The 17,478-nt window shown below is 44.8% G+C and overlaps 1 long non-coding RNA gene across 1 annotated transcript; it reads right to left on the bottom strand.

Moving 5' to 3' along the window:
• Positions 1 to 6,038: 6,038 nt before the first annotated feature.
• Positions 6,039 to 8,338, bottom strand: LOC141938112 (uncharacterized). Its single transcript, XR_012627167.1, has 2 exons — positions 7,926 to 8,338; positions 6,039 to 7,155 (listed from the first exon to the last, which is right to left on the bottom strand). It is a non-coding gene; the product is annotated as an uncharacterized LOC141938112 (long non-coding RNA).
• Positions 8,339 to 17,478: the final 9,140 nt, after the last annotated feature.

Below are 17,478 nucleotides of genomic sequence, written 5' to 3'. Positions count from 1 at the left end.
GGGCAAATCGTGCCTGAAAAATTTAGTGGCCTTCTACGACAGGGTTACAGCCTTGGTAGATAAGGGAAGAGCAATTGACGTCATCCACCTGGACTTGTGCAAAGCATTTGACACTGTCCTGCATGACATCCTTGTATGTAGATTGGAGAGACATGGATTTGATGGGTGGACCACTCAGTGGATAAGGAATTGGCTGGATGTTTGCACTCAAAGAGTTGCGGTCAATGGCTCCATGACCTAGAGGAGACCAGTTACGAGTGATATTCCTCAGGGGTCAGTGTTGGGACCGATGCTGCTTAACAGCTTTGTTGGAGACATGGACAGTGGGATCAAGTGCACCCTCAGCAAGTTTGCCGATGACACCAAGCTGTGGGGTGCGGTTGACATGCTGGAGGGAAGGGATGTGCCATCCAGAGGGACCTGGACAGGCTGGAGAGGTGGGCCCATGTGAACCTCATGAACTTCAGCAAGGCCAAGTGCAAGGTCCTGCACATGGGTCAGGGCAATCCCAAGCACAAATACAGGCTGGGTGATGAGTGGATTGAGAGCAGCGCTGAGGAGAAGGACTTGGAGATGTTGGTTGACAAGAAGCTCAACATGACCTGGCAATGTGCACTTGCAGCCCTGATAGCCAACTTTTCAGTGTAGGATGTGGGAGAACATCTCAGGAGAAGCACTTTTAAGCTTCTATTGTAAAAGCCTGTGTTCACTGAAACTAGGCGGCCATTTTGCCAATGATTGCAGAACAGACGTATTTGTTGCCAGCGATTAGGGAAGTTCTGAAACACATCATGTAAAAGGAACATTCTTCCCTTAAGGCCAGAACATGGGATGATGCATTGAAAAAGGATATTTGAATCAACAACTTTCCAGTGATTTTTGGTCAGAAGGTCAGGAATTTGCATGTATTTACATGTGTAATTGTTTTGCTGATTAGGGATATCAATTAAACTCAGACACCAGAATGAAAAGAGCAGGCGTATTTTACTAGAAATAACTAAATAATATAACAGAATAATACAGAAAACATACAGTAAGAAAAGACAGAATAGTGCACTTAAACAAATAGGAAAATACAGGGTGATGCATCAAATCATTACTACCTGAGGGAGAGAATAGTGATTAAGAAAGATCCATCACCACTTGCACACGTTACCATCATCCAGATCCGCAGTCGCTGGGCAGCCCCGGTTACAGCGAGGATTTGCAGAGCCTGTCCCGGCAAGTGGGAAATCCTACACGGTGCGTCCACCCGTAGGTGAGGCTTCCAAAGTCGCTGTGAGCGGGTCCAGCCTTATATGCTAAAAGTCAGCAAGCCAGAATAGCTGGCACCTTTGTTTTAAGCAGAAATATCTGGTTTAAATTTCACATTAGGTTCCCCCCAGAGCCTGGCCAGGGCTCAAGGAAGAAACTAAGGGAATTTCTCTGCTTATCGGATTGGATTATGCGCAAGGTCTCACATCAGGCCTCGAGGATAGACACCTGCCTCCATGACTCTGTTACTCTACTCATATACAAAGGAAGGGAAAGATACATTCATCATAGCTACATCCTCCATGCATATTTCATTAATGATTACATACTGAGTTAACAGTTTTGGTTCAGGGCCTGTTGCTCAGGCTTCAACACTTCCACCTTTTACATCAGAGTAGGTGGTTTGTTATAACTTAGTACAATACCTACTAGCACAATGGTTATCAGTTATAAAATATACAGGATTCATCTATAGGTCAACTCTGGCTTGGGCCTATTGTCCAAGCCTTAGCACTTCAGTAATGTGTAAATGTGTGAACAAAACAAAGGGTGTTTGTTTTCCCACTAGAAGCCTGGAGCGCATGGACTGGATAATACAAACCTGAGATTTGGCTGGGGGAGGGCCAGGAGAGGAGGGAGAGTAAGAGAGTGAGAAAAACAAAGCAATACGGTTCTGCCTTTCAAACAGGCGTGTGCCTGGAAATCCTTTAGACCTTTGGCTTCCACGCAAAATGAGATTCAGTTTTCACTGGATTCTCTTGTCTCTGAACAGTATCTCTTTGCTTTTTGCATTGGTGAGTTAAAGCATTGTTATTAGGGCAAAAAGTAGCATAATAAATCATTCACAATTTGCAGTCTGCAGCATCGCGAAGGTACAGAATTGTGTGGATACTGCAGGAATATCTGTTTTTCAGTGGCAGTTTTTATGCTTCAGTTCACCCTAAGATACTCCTGTTTCTTGGAGTTTGCATCTTTTTCAGATGAGTCTTGTGTAGAAAGTATGATGATAAAAAAAATGTTTGCCTCTTCTTGTTTTGTTCTTTTGTTTGTTTGCTTGGTTTGGTTTGGTTCTGAGTGTTGTTTTTCTGTAGGATAGTGAGCCAGTTAGACCAGGAGTAGCCATGACAGATCTTGCTACTGGGTAGTATATATATATGGAGCAATTATGACTGGTTTACTTCAGAGGTGGAAGACAAGGAAAGGACTGCACATTGATGGTAATTCTTTGTCATCTTAGGTAGGAGTTTTAAAAAAATTTGCTTTTAGTTGTTTGAACCTAAGAACACTATTTTGACATTAATGCAAATTAGTTAGTACAACTAATGGCAACAATAATAATGACAATAATGGCATTAGTGACTGTTTCCTTATTCTGCCACTCTGGCAGTGACCATTTTATATGACATGGTTATACTTACCACTGCATTATGTTTAGTTTTCACTATTTACAAAGGACCTCCATGTTCTTTGACTACATGAGTTAATCAAGGTTTGTACCAGCTCTGAGATTGTAAGTAACAGTTGTAGATAATTTGAGATAGACAAGCATAAATAGTGAAACCACTGTTGGAAGAGAGGCCTTGGCACTGTGTGATACTGCTACCAGGGTGATGGAATGACTTGCACAAAATCACCCAGAGTAATCAAGTGCCACCCAAGTATCAAAGTAGTCTAATGAAGGAGGTCTCCCTTTTGGCTCTGGAAACTAAAGAATAAAGTAAGCCTGGAGATTCAGCATTTTCTCTAGGCACATTCAAGAGAAATCTCATTAAAATTATAAAGACAAAGATGTTTTGATCATGAAAGGCATACCATATAGCACAGATAATGAGAACTTTAAATTACGTTTGAACATTTAAGCATGATTGGTGCAATGATTTATACTTCACAAAAGCAAAGTGATGTTGATGTAAGCTGCACGTAGATGATACATGGTCGGTTGCTGCTGTAGACGCCTGCTGGTAGCAACAGGGTAAACAGTGTGCAGGATTTTTTGTGCACATTTTAAAATGTACATCTAAACTGTATACAGTACTAGTCAAAGCTACTACAGTGCTCCGTTATTTTAAACTTTATTAATGGTATGTTTGTTCACATTATACCTGTCAGGACAGCTGAGAGATAATACAGTGACCATTGTGCAACTAGTTGGCCCTGGTGTGAGCAGGAGGTTGGACCGGATGCCCTCCAAAGGTTCCTTCCTGCCTATATCATTGTATGACAATAATGATTGAGACAAATGATTGAGGTTGCTCTTGTTTTAATACCTACTGAAATCAGATCTGGTAGCGAGGCGAAGTCCTTGCTTAAATAGACAAAGGATTTTTAATTTGTTTCAGAAATGTCTGTAAGGACCGAATTCCTCATCATACTTATGTATATTTTTAAATGTTTTGTCTATATTTGAAAAATGTAATAAGCAGGTTAGAAAAAAATTGTAAATGTATGTTAAACTCTTATTAAATATTTTGTATATATAGGAAGTATTTTTTGTTTATGGTATCTTACGGTGTTTTACACTATGGCAGATTCTGCTTGATTTTTTTAATTTTTAGTTTATTAAAACAACTTCCAGTAATTCCCGGTAATTTCCAGAGTAATTCTGTTCTTTTCTGATTCCTTCTTCCACTGGTTTTTGTCTGGTTTTAATGGAGCCTTCTTGATTATTATTTGATATTTTATTGAATGCTGAAAGTAAGAAGTGTTACAGGCTGCATGAGTAGGAAGGGCTTTGGAGACTGTGGCTGGAGGAGATGGTCTGAGGAGTACCAGGGGGGATTTTTTTTTTTAATAGATTTTGCTAATTTTTCTGTGTGTCCTTCGAAAAATGAGAATGGCCTTGTATTTGAAGTCCCCTTATATTTGTGGCAGTATAGTAGTTCTGGCTAAATCCATTAGAATGGCCAGAGTCTGTAAGGATAAACCACAATGAGGTGGAGAAGAAAGCATTCAAAATCTGTTTGGGCAGAAGTTGGTTAATTAAGTCTGCCCTACATTACACAACACCTTAGCTTGGCCAGCTTACTATCTTTGTTAAATACGTGGCTTCCCAGCAGTAAATCTGGATGAAATGTCTTAGTACTGTTTAACTCATTTTTTCATAGGGAAAATGAAAAAATTGTGCAATTGCATGTATTGGACCAAAGAAATACCTATGTTTGCATTTTCCCATGAAACTTCTTTTCCAGAAAGAAGAAAACCTTCAGACGGAGTTTTTGGGTTTACATCCCGTATTGAGGAAAATGGCAGTATTTTACGTTACATCCCATCACTCCCAAAAGTGGAACACAAATAGCAAAAGCTGAGTGTGATATATTAATGACAGTGTTTTGAGAATATTGATGTATCAAGAACAAGACCCTCAAACAGACGACTTGGGACAAATACCCCATATATCCTTCCTAGCTTTAGCAGCTGTTGCTAGACCTAGATATCTCTTGAGGTATTAGTCAGATGATTGAAATAAATTTATTGAGGCTCATGGCAGTAGTTTTTTACTGTATGAGAATCTTTCCTGGAGGAAAAGTATGATTCTGGGAAGCCAAATGGACTAAAAATGTATGTGGGAGACCTCAGCGATACAGGACAATGGGCTTGGAGACATGCTAATTTTCTTCTCACCAGTATATTCCATAGCCTACCTTTAGCATACAGCAGACTTGATTAGATTCAAGGTCTATTCTTCTTCCCAAATATAGGAATAAATTAATGAAAATATAGAAATAATTTACATTTAAATGAAATTAATGGTACAAGAGGAACTTAGCGGCAATTTTCTGTCTCAAAATACGATTGTAGAGATCATTTACAAAAATCATTGTCAACTGAGTTCATTTTTTTGATTTATAAATTGTTAAAAATAGAGGCACGCTCAGTGTGAATAAGCAGAAAAAAGTGGTTTTAAAGTAGACTATGGACTTTTCAAGGTAAAGAATGTAATGAAGAGGTTATCAGAAAGTAAGTCAGCTTCAAAGACTCAGGGAGTAATTCCTCTGGTCTGTCTTGTTCCTATAGCTATGCTGAGAGGCCAAAGAGCTGTCCTTCATGTCAGCCATGGACTTCTGTGGTATAAAGGAGTCTTGTAAATTTTTTGATTTCCGGGTCTGTAGCAGTCATGTGTTTTCCTCCTCTGCACTCTTCACTAATGGACAACTTTGGGCTGAGCACAGCATGTGAACACACACACAGTCCAAGTTGGACTATGGCCCAAAAAAGTTGTCTTTGAATATGATGGATGAAAAGCTGGACATGAGCCAGCAATGTGCACTCACAGCCCAGAAAGCCAACCATGTCCTGGGCTGCATCAAGAGAAGTGTGGCCAGCAGATCAAGGGAGGGGATTCTCCCCCTCTGCTCCGCTCTCCTGAGACCCCACCTGCAGTGCTGTGTCCAGCTCTGGAGTCCTCAGCTCCAGAAAGACCTGGACCTGTTGGAGCGGGTCCAGAGGAGGCCACAGAAATGATCAGAGGGCTGGAGCACCCCCTCTATGAGAGGCTGAGAGAGCTGGGGTTGTTTGTATTGTTAGTAAAGGTGAAGACTTTTTTCTGTTGTCTTCAACCCTTTATTTCCTGTCTAATAGTTAGACCTAGACTACTGAGAGCCTGCTGGTCTCCTTGCCGGCTCTGAACTGTAACAGGCCAGAACAAGCCCCCCACACATGTCATTCATGGCTGCAGGCCTTGGTTTTGGAAACCAAAGACAAGACTAGACTGCGAATTTCTTCCCAGAAACCCCACCCACACATGTGGAAAGCAACACCACCTGCTTTGTTAGTAATACTGAGACTTTTTCTGCAGTTTTGATGCCTTTATTCTTTTATTGTACAGTAATTAGTTAGGGGGCTGGGATCTCTTGGGGACCATCCTGAGCCCCAGCTGCCGGCCTGGCCAAACCAGGGCCCCTGAGGGACGCTCCCAGGGTCACTGGTGGTGGGAGGGGGGCTTTTTGCGGGGCTGGGAGGGGTCTTCAGGGCTCCCGCCCTCCTCTTTGGGGCTCACTGGGGCCCCCCAGGGGACCATTGGCTGCCCCAGCTGGGAGTGGAGGGCCCAGGCACAGCCTCCTCTGGGTCCTCCTGCAGCTCTTTTTGCTCCCCATAGGTGGGAATGGGGTAACTGGGGGGGGTTGCTGGGCCCCCCTGAAGGGCTGGGCTGGGGGCAGGAGACTCCCCTTGGGAGGCAGCAGGGCGGGGAGCAGCCTTGGCGCTGCCCTCCCACCCCCCGGCAGCACGGGCGTCCCGTGGTCTATCTGACGTCCGGCCTCCCCGCTGCACCGGCACACGACGGTGTGCACAAGCTGATGGACAAAGCTCCTCATGTGCCTGCCTGGGGTGTCCCACAGCAGCTGGATCAGAGCCTCCTTATCCGGGCCAAAGTAGTGCAGGCTAGATAAGACGAGGCTCTGCACTGCTGCTGCTTCCTGGGCATCCTTGAAGAGCTGCCCCAGCACCTGATGCAGTCAGGGCAGCAAGGGATGGAGGACTGCGGGCCAGTCGCAGAAGACGGATGCCCAGACGTAGGCACAGAAGCCGCCCACCAGAGCCACGGACAGCTGGGCGCGGCTGGGTGTCCGCGAGCTCCTCCTGTCAGGCGGACGATAAGTGATGGTGCTGCAGGTGGTGTGATGACTCCTCAAAGCTGTCGTCTGCCCACACTGAGTGCAAGATGGATCTCACCTTCCTCTTGCAGAGGGGGCACTTGGGCTTGTTCTCAGCCCACCGCACGATGCACGGGCAGCAGAATTGGTGGAGGCATGGCAATACGTAGCTGGGCTTCTCCCAGCTGTCCAGGCATACTGGAGAGCAGTTCTCCAGCTCCGTGGCCATGCTCTCCACATGCTGCGGTGGGCTGGGGGGAGCTGGGGATGTCGAGCTGCTCCTGCTCACTGCCGCTGCACACTAGTCACACTAGAAAAGGAAAAAAGGCCACAGTCATTTGCTGCTCCAGGGAGGGGTGGAAGAAATGTCCAGGCCCCTGAAAGGGAATGAAAGGGCTCAAACAAATGAATTTCTAACAATTATAACGTGATGTGATGTATGAAAGCTTTGCTTGTGTTTTGCTTCATTTGTTTCTCAAGGAATCTTGACTTCTCAACTGTTTCCTTAGGTCCCTTTGTCTGTTTAGCTAAGATTGAAACACTCATTAGGCTCCCTACGTAAATCACTGATAGCAGACTCAAGGCCTTCTGTGGACACTTGGGCAATTCCTAGAATGAGGTAAGGGGGAGTTTGAACAAAGAGGCACAGAGACCCTGTTATAGGGAAACTGATTTTGCTGATTTAGGAAGGAGACACCTGGACTTGACTTTACAGCACATGCTCTGGAAAGAGGGTCAACTAGCAAACTGTGAAGTCTACTTACTTCCTCCCTCGACCACCAAAGACCCTCACCCTATTTTCACTACTCATGCCCGGATTATGTAAATGCATTCCGGGAACTCATTGAGATACCCCTTTCTAGGAAATCTAATGACTATGTCTGATTTGTGTGTATGTAAACTGTTGTCCCTTGCTAATTCTTCGGAGCCCTTATGGTGGAGAATCCCCAGAGCAACCCCAGCGCAGCAAATAAAAGAATACCTGCTTAACAGTTATACTGGATTCTGACTGTTAATTTCTTTGTTTCAAGAAGGAAACCCTCCCAGCTCCCCCGGGTGACAGTTCCCTGCACAGCTCACCTCTGCTGCTGCAAGCGCGCCTCCTGGGTGCCACGGCTGCTTGAACCAGGCAGGGCCGGGGAAAATCCTTCAATGGCTCTGGGGTCGGGCACTGACCTCACTTGCAGTGAGGAACTCCCGCCGCACCAGCAAAAGCCTCGCTCAACACTCCAACCTCGCATACTCGCTCAGCTGGAGCGCGGGCACGAGCCTGCTGGGTGAGACTTGGTGCCCGGATTCGAGCAGCGAGGGACGCGTGGTCACCATCCATCGCTTGGGAATGTCGCAGTCCATCCCTCGGTGACATCAGAACCCATCGCTCGGTGTCCGAGGGGGGTGGGGGGACGCAGCGCCAAACAGCCCCAGCGCCTCCGCCTGCCGTGAGCCACAGCGCGGCTCAGCGGAGCAGGCGGAGCCTTTTCCCCGCCAGACCCCCGCCGGGTCCGCACCCCGCCGGCCGCACCGCCCCGGGACCGCCAACAAAATGGCCGCCCCGCGCCGCTCCTCAGGCGGGGCTCGCGCGCCCGCAGCCGCCGGGCCGGCCGCCAGGGGGCAGCTGCGCCCGCCCCGCCCCTCGTCCGCGGCCGCTGCGCGCGGGGCCGACACGACCCGCCGGGGGCTCCGCGGGGTCCCCCCGCCCGGCACCGCCCGCGTCCCCCAGACACCGCGCGTGCCCCGAACCCCTGCGGCGCCCGGCCAGGCCGCGGCCGGGGCAGCGCCTGGAGGGACTCGCCGCTCCCCGCCCCCGAGGCCGCATCCGGCTCCCCCGAGCGCGGCGCGGCCCGGCGGGATGCGGCAGGAGCGGGGGCCGTGCCGCCCTCCCGAGGGCCGCTCTGGTGCACTGGGGACAGCGCTCGGCCAAGTGCCGGGGCCTGGTGTCCCCGCGGCCCGTGCCAGGTGCCGCTCGAGCCACAGGAGGCCGCGGGCCTGCAGTGACAGACCACTTCGGCAGGCCCTGGGCTCTCGTCTCCTGGTGCCGCCAGCCCTTCTTCCCACTCCCCGCTGCTCGGCCCACAGCCCGTGTGCGATGGAGGCCTGTGCCGGGGGGAGCGGGGCGAGCGGGCAGCCACCGATGGCCGGGCTCCTTCGTCTCTGTCCTCTCCCATGCAGCAGCGACCGAGAGCCACAGTGAGCTGCTGCTTCCCCTGAGAAAGGCAAGTTCTTCTGCCTCTCATGGGGGGCTCTGTGCCCCACGTGCCTCCAGGTCTTGAGGTGACCCATGGGAAGGAGCATCCAAAAGACACGGGCAGGACCTGACTGCCCGGCACCAGCAAATGCACATGGAGAGATGTTTACGTGGGGAAGACTGAGCTCTGGAGACTCTTCGAGGCCACCAGCTGACCCGGCAGTGCTCTTTTTGGTGCTGACGAGGAACCTGAGGCAGGGAAGGAAACAGCTTTTTTGGTTATGTGGCAACTACAGGGGAGCAACCAGGACCTAATTTTCCTGAGCCCAAGCAGGCTGGTTGAACCTCAGCCTCACTGTTTAAAGTTACACCAAATGCCATTCTGTTGATGTCTTTGATTTCTCCCAAGACATCTCATCCTGCTTCAAAGCCCTCGACTATTTGAGAACTATTGACGGTAAGCGACAAGAACATCATCCCTCTCCAGAAAAGGAGATGATGTGGTGAGCTGTAGCAATTTGTGAATATGCCCTGCCTCAGCTCTGCCTAAGCCTTTAGCATTGGCTCAACTCCTTTTCTCTCGATGGTGATGACAGTGGACTCCTGCTGAGCTCAGAATACTTAAGATAAATCTTCAGTTCTTTGGCAGCACGCATCCTATCCCACCCTCTTCTGATTTGTGTGTCAGTAGACATGGACCCAGTCTTCACGGAGGGACTGGAAAACATCTGTCTCTATGGGTACCAGCAAAATGTCACTCCTTTACTGCAGCTGATGCACCACTGATTGCCTAAAGCAATTGCGGAGGTCAAAACTGCTGAGGTGTTTGCAGATCTCAATGCAGAGCTGGGCTCAAAGAGAACAAAACATGATTTCAATGATGAATTGAAAGGAAAGCACTGACATAAAGAGAGCGATAGGCCTCTGTGTGTGCTCAGCACGGTGCGTGGTGCTCACGCAATCAGGGCCAGGTTCCGGCCATAGGAAATGTCGTTTCATTGAGTCATAATGGCTGGCACAGGGCACTTTGCACCTGTTAGAAACCTAATCTTTAAGACCTTCCAGACATGTTCAGGGATGAAAATTCCAAGGACCATCAGGTAGGAAGACACCTTCTCTGCTTACAGAGGTAGACCCCATTACAGCCAGAAGGTAAGACTCAATGGAAGAAAGACTGCCAGCTGCTTGCTGTCTTCCTCGGGTCGTTTCCCATGTGCTGCTATCAGACAGGACACTGGCTTATGTGCAGCTTTGGTCTTGGTAGTACAGCTGCCAGTTTTTCCTTCTCCCTGTGCAGGTGCTTCACAGTGGTCCTTGGGCAACTAAGGCCAAGGTCTCAGGCACACTTGCTCTCCTTAGTTCACGTGGCTTTGTACCAAAAGACAAGGCAATTGATTTACTTTTCATCTTCACCTTGGAAGCAAAGGCAATGGTATGCATAGAATCTGCGTCTGAAGCACATTTTCCTTCTTAGGAGGTTGTGACACCTCTGCAGTTCTGAGACTGTCACATTCCAAAATGCAAAGAACAGAGGGATTTCAACCCCAGCTACAAAGCACTTCAGCAGCTTTGAGCTTTCTCTCTTTCCAACCCCCAACCCCATTCCCCCATTTTGTTTTGATTTTTTTGATTGTTGATTTTATTCTTCCCTAAACCCAGAAGTGATGGCATTGAAAACACTAAGGAAGACCCTGGAGAGAAATGGAATGCCTAATAAGATGAAGGAAAGCAGAATCTAGCATTTCCATAATGAAAATTGAGCAGACTAATGTGAGGAGACTCTCAAAGTTTTAATGTTGCTCCTTACCACAGATTGTGTGTTGACTTCCCAGAAGAAAGCACCAATTAATACTTCATGGTGTAGAAAATCCTTCCCTTCCACTTGGTTCCTAAAGACCTGCAGGCATTCAGACTCAACTTTCCCATTGCTGTTTTCCTTGGAGATGACGCACTGCAAGATCCAGCAAGGTTCAGAAAAAGTGATTCTTTTTTTCCATCATAAGAAAGACAAAAAATTAAATTTAAAAGGAAATTCAACAACCCCAGTGCTCCTACCACTTGGTTATATTGTCAAAGCCAGAAGAAACTGTGACTTGGCTGCAATAGGTAAATGATTTGTTCAAACTTCACTTAGAAGGAGAGGTTCTAAGTCACTGCAGCTTTACATGTTATTTGCTTGGCGGGATTGTGGTAGAAGCAAACCGAAAATAAAGAGAAGTATCCAGAGGAAAACTGGAGGAAACAAACTTGGAAGACAGATTTTGACTCCTTTCAGGAGTATACTTGCAAGTTTTACTGCTGATTTCTTTCCATCTAAAATGTTGCACCAGGAATGCTGATACCATGAATACCCAGAGCAGCCCTTCTAGTTGCTGTATATAAAATAGCAAAAAACCACAGGAAGCAGGAAACAGCAGCTGTAATCACATTATGGACAGCTGCATTTTCAACTAGCTTTGCACTTCAGACCAAAGAAGGTAGAGACAAATCTGTGATGGCACTCTCTGTGACTCTGAATTTATGCTGGTCATTGAGATGTTCATGAAGGAATTCACCATACCACTAGTCCTGCAGGCTCCTGAGAAGTGCCAGCCTGGCATCAGTGCACATGCACCCTGATTCCCAACTACCTGAAAGGACGTTGTAGTGAGGTGAGTGTCAGTCTCTTCTCCCAAGTAACAAGACATGGGACAAGAGGAAATGGTCTCCAGGTGCACCAGGGGAGGTTTAGATTGGATATTAGGAACAATTTATTCACTGAAAGGCTTGACAAGCACTGCAACAGGCTGCCCAGGGAAGTGGTTGAGTCACCATCCCTGGAGGTATTTAAAAGACCTGCAGATGTGGCACTTAGGGACATGGTTTAGTGGTGGGCTTGGCAGTGTTAGGTTGACAGCTGGGCTGGATGGTCTTAAAGGTCTTTTCCAACCTAAACAATTCTATGACTCTATAATTTTTAATGCTAAGATGTAAAACTACTGATGTAACCCACTAGTGTAGATGAAAGATTATTACTCTTACCCATATCTGCTCTTACAGGCAAGGATGGGACAGGAAGGAGTGCTTCAGGGACTTCGTGAATGAGCTCCACCAGTTCCCCTTCATTTCCTTCAAGAAAGTAACTCACAAAAAAGGCAGGGTCTGAAATGATAAATGCAAGGATTTGTCTCATCATTAGGTTGGAATTGGGATGCTGGGATCTCTTTTCATGCGTAACTAGGAAACAAAATTTCCATGGCATAGGAAATCCCAACAGGTGGAAAGTTTAGAATTACTTCTTTTTAAACTTCTGAGCAGGAAGATTTTGTTGTAACTGCCAGCACTTACATAGAAAGCAATTCCTTTCTCCTGGGGAAGGAAGGTAGGGAGAAGGGAGCAAGCTCTGAAACTCTCCCATTAGCTTTAGGGCTGCTATTTGTGAACTGTACTTCAAGAAAAGCAATGGGTGTCAGAATCTGACCAGCCAAACTCAAACTTTGCAGTGTAGGATGTGGGAGAACATCTCAGGAGAAGCACTTTTAAGCTTCTATTGTAAAAGCCTGTGTTCACTGAAACTAGGCGGCCATTTTGCCAATGATTGCAGAACAGACTTATTTTGTGCCAGCAATTAGGGAAGTTCTGAAACACATCATGTAAAAGGAACATTCTTCCCTTAAGGCCAGAACATGGGATGATGCATTGAAAAAGGATATTTGAATCAACAACTTTCCAGTGATTTTTGGTCAGAAGGTCAGGAATTTGCATGTATTTACACGTGTAATATGTAAATGTGTGAACAAAACAAAGGGTGTTTGTTTTCCCACTAGAAGCCTGGAGCGCATGGACTGGATAATACAAACCTGAGATTTGGCTGGGGGAGGGCCAGGAGAGGAGGGAGAGTAAGAGAGTGAGAAAAACAAAGCAATACGGTTCTGCCTTTCAAACAGGCGTGTGCCTGGAAATCCTTTAGACCTTTGGCTTCCACGCAAAATGAGATTCAGTTTTCACTGGATTCTCTTGTCTCTGAACAGTATCTCTTTGCTTTTTGCATTGGTGAGTTAAAGCATTGTTATTAGGGCAAAAAGTAGCATAATAAATCATTCACAATTTGCAGTCTGCAGCATCGCGAAGGTACAGAATTGTGTGGATACTGCAGGAATATCTGTTTTTCAGTGGCAGTTTTTATGCTTCAGTTCACCCTAAGATACTCCTGTTTCTTGGAGTTTGCATCTTTTTCAGATGAGTCTTGTGTAGAAAGTATGATGATAAAAAAAATGTTTGCCTCTTCTTGTTTTGTTCTTTTGTTTGTTTGCTTGGTTTGGTTTGGTTCTGAGTGTTGTTTTGTTTTAGGATGGTGAGCCAGTGACTGTGGCAATCATCTTTTTCTTCCTCCACACTCTTCATCTAATGGACAACTCTGAGCTGAGCACAGCATGTGAACACACACATTACATTACTCTGAGTTGCAGTATGGGCCAAAAAAGCTGAGTCTTTGGATATGATTCTTACAAGTAAAAGATGAAGAAGGAAGAAGTGCTGCTAATTAGTATTGTCAAGCTTCTATCACTACCTTCTACAGTGAGTAGAATTTCAAGTAGTTGTGTAGATTTGTATTGTATATATGCATCAAGTATCTATCCTTTTGTTATCTGACTATAAGTCTGACCAAAGTCTTAGGCTAGGTTATGCTTGATTTGACTCAGCCTGGAGACTTTACATATTGTAAGATTTCTGTTTTTATTTTTTTTTTAAATCAACTTAATGGACGAGGTATTACACGAACTTTGAGTAAAACTGAATGCAGTGATGTAAGCATAGAAGTCCATATACAAATGAACAAACTATTCTGGTAGTACTCACTCCTGGCTGTAAATGTAAGGGTAATGAATGGCTGCTATAGTCTGTTTCCCATCTGGTTTTGTCTGTTTCTTTTTCATTTTCCAAAATGCTCTGGTATCAAAAAGATTATTTAACAAGTTTTTAATTTGATTAAGTGATGAAATTAATGAAACAGTATCATTTTCTAGTACACAACTGTGGAGCTTTTTTAATTGTCATTGTGTTGCCATGCTTAGGACAACAGCTTGAGTTAAAGTCAAAGATAGCTTTGAATCATTTGGTATCAAGGTACTAATGAGCTTTGGAGACATTTCAAATACAATTTTTGTCTCCTCAGCCAGGTGTGGCTTAATCCACTCTATTTGTCCCATAAGCAATATGATTTCCAATACGTAACTTTCTCCTCATACTGCAGAGAATTTTTCCAAAAGGTTAGTCATACTTTTTGCAACACAGAAGATGTTAGATTATTACCCAATTCGACCCTGAAATTTGATGGCCTGACAATAAATATTTTTTCCTCAAAATCTCAGATCATGAACTATGCTAGTTTCTATATTCTGATTTGTGTGGGTGTGTTTCCTACTCTTAAAAAATGTTTGTGAACAAAAGTAAAAAAGCTCTTTCTACATGGTTTATACTCAAGGATCATTCTTCTAAAATGTGAACAAAGCTGTGACAATGTGAACAGATTCCAAATAAAGAAATTAAGGATTTAACACTGTAGTAAAAGCATTGCAGCCTTTTGCATGCCTTGTCATATTTGTTATGGACTAGGGCCTATAAAGGTCTGACCTCTCTTCAGAATTCAAAATGTAATTGATCACTGGAGTCCTGTCATCTGCTCAGGTACACTTACGGGAATTGTTTTCAGCTGTTTTATTGAATAGGAGCATTCTTACTATACATTCCCCATATATCTTAGAAATACTGGTAGACTGTTTCAAGCTTTTTGCTGGCCCAAGTAGCTGCAGATGGTCCCAGCTGTCACTTGGTTAAACACATCCCACTGAGCAGCATTAAACTCTTGGAACTGAACTTTTGGTTTTAGTTACATTTGGTTTTGTGTTTCTGTGACTTCTGCCAACTGTTCTTGGTCCTACCTTGTGTAGATTCTTCTATGGCACCACTGAAGGCTTCTCAGATGTGAATCTACTAACAGACCTGCAGAAAACATTTTCCGTAAAACAATGTCGGCCCTGATGCTGATTATTTTTCTGCTGTGGGATATGGGAGGCAGAGTGTTGGTGAACAAAATACACCACAAAGTAAAAAGTTGGTGAGTTTACATTAGTCATTGTGAAAAACCTTTCAATGTCTGCATTTTTAAAGCTAAGGCCCCATTTTATTTTAGAACTTCCATTTTATTTAGAAATTCAAGTAATTTAAAAGCCATGTTTGTGGGAGCTAATAGCTCTGGTCTTGCTCTGTTTTTCCTTAAAACTAGGGGATGCCTTTTCCATTTAAGCAGAACAGTAGGAAATCACATGGATACAGATGGGTGCAAAGCCTGATACTTGCTTGTCTCCCCTCCATGCTCTTTCTGTACATATGCTGAGGCAATGTGATTTGCAAGCCTACTGATGCTGAGCATGAATTGTGATTCAAATTAGAATTTCTGTGGGAATACTTCTCTTTAGATGATGTCCAGAAAGGGTGTAATTCAGAAGTCCGGAAGTGAAAAATCAGGCACCTTTACATATTAACGCAGGCTTAGTGAGGAACACTAGCACCTGTTCTTCCTGCATTACATACCATCTTTTAACATTAATTTAGTACATTTCTATTAAAGCTTTATACTGGTCAATTAGTGCAGGCTGAAAGCTTCTCATATTTTCTGCTCAAAGATTATCCTCATGAAAATGTTTAAAATTAAAATTCTAAGTTACTCAAATAAAAATCATGTATTAGTTTTACTTTCCTTGTTTTGACTACTCTACCATTTGTTATTTTCTTTCACATCATGCAAATTTTAACAGGGCAAATACTGTGTGTAGTCCTTACATTGCTTACCAGCCTATGTTTTGGCACTGGCTGAACAAATTACTTGGTTTTATCAAATTTAAAAAAAAAAAAAAATTCTTTATATTTCCTATGAGATCTTTCAGACTTTTTCTTTCATAGTAATGAACAGATGGGTTTTAATTTTTTACCCCATTAGGGTAGAAGGATGTTTTAAAATATAAAGATTTTCTAAGGACCAGAATTTGTTTTCCAACTTTCTGTTAAATAAATGATTGTAACATAAGAATAGTGAATGTTCTCTAAATCAGATTTAGGACCATTACTAGAAAAAGTTGTTTAACTTCCTGATTTAAAAATCTTTATATTGTTTCTGTAATACATTTATCTACTTGCAAACACATTCAGGGGCTATACTTAGGGTAGTGAAGAGAAAGAATTTTAGTTGATATCAGTCACTTAGTCCAGAGAATTAGGGTAAGGACGTGAAGGAATGGGAGTTGCCTGTAACCTTCCTCTTTAGTCAGTGATCTCTCCATGCAAAAATACCCATCCAGTTGTCACTCCTTCTCCAGGTTCATCTGTTTCTTTGAAGGCAGGGCTGAAAAGTGATTAAAAAATAGTCCAGTTATAGTCAACAATAAAAGAATATGGTCTTTGGTATGTAGAAAACACACAATGCATGAATGGAAGGAAGGCTACTGGCCTAAATGCAATGTGAATGAATGAGTTGGCAAGACAAACTGGAGGACAGGTTATCTGGTCAAGGTAGTAGGAGTTAAGAAGGTCCTGCTGCTTCTCATATTCCCATAACAGGGTCTGGATTTGGACCAGGGAAGAGGAAGGGAGAAGCGGGAGGAAAACTAAGAGATTTAATTTACAAGGTGGATTGGAAATACAGAGACTTGAGAGGTCTATTTTTTGAGGGTGGCTATGTTTTCTGTCACAGGATCCCAATACTCATTTTTTAGCAGAATTGATCTTCTGGCAGGTTATGTTCCTGAATTACTATAATTAGAATCATGGAATCATAGAATGGTTTGGGTTGGAAGGGACCTTAAAGATCATCTAGTTCCAACCCCCCTGCCATGGGCAGGGACACCTTCCACTAGACCAGGTTGCTCAGAGCTCCATCCAACCTGGCCTTGAACACTTCCAGGGAGGGGGCAGCCACAGCTTCTCTGGGCAACCTGTTCCAGTGTCTCACTACCCTCACAGTAAGAATTACTTCTTTTATATATATAATCTAAGTCTACCCTCTGTCAGTTTAAAGCCATTACCGTTCATCCTATCCCTACCCTCCCTGATAAAGAGTCCCTCCCCATCTTTCCTGTAGCCTCCTTTAAGTACTGGAAGGCCACTACAAGATCTCCCCGGAGTCTTCCCTTCCCCAGGCTGAATAACCCCAACTCTGGGCCTGTCCTCATAAGGGAGGTGCTCTAGCCCCCTGATCATCTTTGCTCGAGCAGGTCCATGTCCTTCTTATGTTGGGGGCCCCAGAGCTGGACACAGCTCTCCTGGTGGGGTCTCATGAGATTGGAGGGGTAGAATCCCCTCTCTCGACCTGCTGGCCACAATTCTCTTGATGCAGTCCAGGCTTTCTGGGCTGAAAGCACACATTGCTCACTAGTAGTCAGTTTTCCGTCCACCAATACCCCCAAGTCCTTT

Source organism: Strix uralensis, chromosome Z (assembly GCF_047716275.1).
Source record: "Strix uralensis isolate ZFMK-TIS-50842 chromosome Z, bStrUra1, whole genome shotgun sequence".
Lineage (NCBI taxonomy): Eukaryota > Metazoa > Chordata > Aves > Strigiformes > Strigidae > Strix > Strix uralensis.
Note: the sequence above shows the minus strand (reverse complement) of the source record. Positions and strands in the feature narration are given on the sequence as shown.